This window comes from Ctenocephalides felis, unplaced genomic scaffold (genome assembly GCF_003426905.1).
Source record: "Ctenocephalides felis isolate EL2017-DRISC unplaced genomic scaffold, ASM342690v1 CF-g0.4_SCAFFOLD_03570, whole genome shotgun sequence".
NCBI classification, from domain to species: Eukaryota; Metazoa; Arthropoda; class Insecta; order Siphonaptera; family Pulicidae; genus Ctenocephalides; species Ctenocephalides felis.
The window spans coordinates 18,342,369-18,344,231 of NW_020539724.1; the positions used below are offsets into that span (position 1 = coordinate 18,342,369).

At 32.7% G+C, this 1,863-nt stretch overlaps 1 pseudogene; it reads left to right on the forward strand.

The window, feature by feature from the left end:
* Positions 1–943: 943 nt before the first annotated feature.
* The window catches only part of LOC113383518, a 2,318-nt pseudogene continuing 1,398 nt past the window's right edge, over positions 944–1,863 (forward strand).

The following is a 1,863-nucleotide window of genomic DNA, read 5'->3' on the forward strand; positions in this document are numbered from 1 at the left end:
CATTATGCTAGGTCAAACCGTTTCTTCAACAGTAATTTTTATATTCTGTTTTAGCATTAATGTTAATTCAAAAACTATTGTAATTATTTTATTAAATTGCATTGTGTATTCAAGTTATTCTTATTTTTTTAAATTAAATTATGCTAATCTTTGTCTTTTTATTTGATGGCCATAACCTTTCCTAAAGCCAATTGATATAGTTATAATTAAATTGATAAAATACTCAACAGCACTAAATAATTCAATTTATTATTAGATGAATAAAAATAAACAACAATTCAAATTGTTTGTTCATATATCACTTGTGACGTGATTCGTAATAGCTTTAATGTTATTGTTTTATATTAATTAGTATTTTGCTGTAATCTTAATTAGCAATGCATTACGATTGTGAACAAATGAGTAATTTTTTTAATTCGTTAATTGTAGAACAAATTTAATAATATTTTCAAATCATCGTTTATATTTTTATGTTCTGCTCTTCAGCATTGATAGTTTATAAATACTAGCATATAAATACTACATACATATATATTAGCAATTAATTACTTTTTAAGTTATTTTTAAATCAATTGATCGATAGATCAAGTTTAACAATATATTATTGAATTTAAGGAACAGAAGTCTTGAAATTATGTATCCCAAATATTTAGATTTGCTAATGAAATTGTTAGAGATTTTTGAAATTAGAATATCGGGGACAGTAGTGTGAAAATTTATTATTTCATAATATCTCATTAATGAAGAATTACGCAAATACTTCTAACTTTATATGCAATTTTAGTTAGGATTACGAATCGTTCAATCAATTTAGCAATATCTATTTTGAATTTGCCGCTTTAAAATACATGGAAACATTATTCCGCTATGGCAACACTGCGCCCGCGTTTATCGACCAATCATAGGCCGGCGTCGGGCGTTGCCGGTTTTTACATAAAGCGAAGCGCGTCCTGTCAGTTCGGCATTTTTATTAGCGTTGTTTGTGGCTTCTTGGTAGCCAGTTTGATATACAAAGTATTTAGTTGTGTAACTAATTAACATTTCAAAATGAGGGAAATCGTTCACATTCAAACTGGACAATGCGGAAACCAAATTGGAGCCAAGGTAAGTTATTTTAAGCGACTCCATTATGATGTTCTTTTGCCGCATTGAAGTTGATTTTCAGTTTTATTGATTTTTCTATATTTGCGTTTCAACAAAGGTTTTCTTAAGATTCTTTCATCGTCTGCATGTTTCGTATCGATCGTTTTCTTTTATCGTTTTATTCATGGATATCCGAAACAGTGTTACAATGAAAAAAATTACTGTTACGAACTTGTTGTAGTGCTTGTACAAAGTGAAATTACTTTCATGTAATAAGTCTACAGCCATAATTTCATTATAGTTCTGGGAAATCATCTCTGATGAGCATGGCATTGACCCTACTGGAGCCTACATGGAGACTCTGATCTTCAACTGGAACGTATCAATGTTTATTACAATGAAGCCTCCGGCGGCAAGTACGTTCCTCGCGCCATTCTTGTGGATTTGGAGCCAGGAACCATGGACTCGGTCCGTTCTGGACCATATGGACAGATTTTCCGTCCCGATAACTTCGTCTTTGGCCAAAGTGGAGCCGAAAACAACTGGGCGAAGGGACATTACACCGAGGGGGCTGAACTTGTTGATTCCGTTTTAGATGTTGTTCGCAAAGAGGCTGAGTCCTGTGATTGCTTACAAGGTTTCCAATTAACTCACTCTTTGGGAGGTGGTACTGGATCTGGTATGGGTACTCTACTTATTTCTAAAATCAGAGAGGAATACCCAGACAGATTATGAATACTTATTCAGTAGTACCTTCACCTAAAGTGTCAGACACTGTAG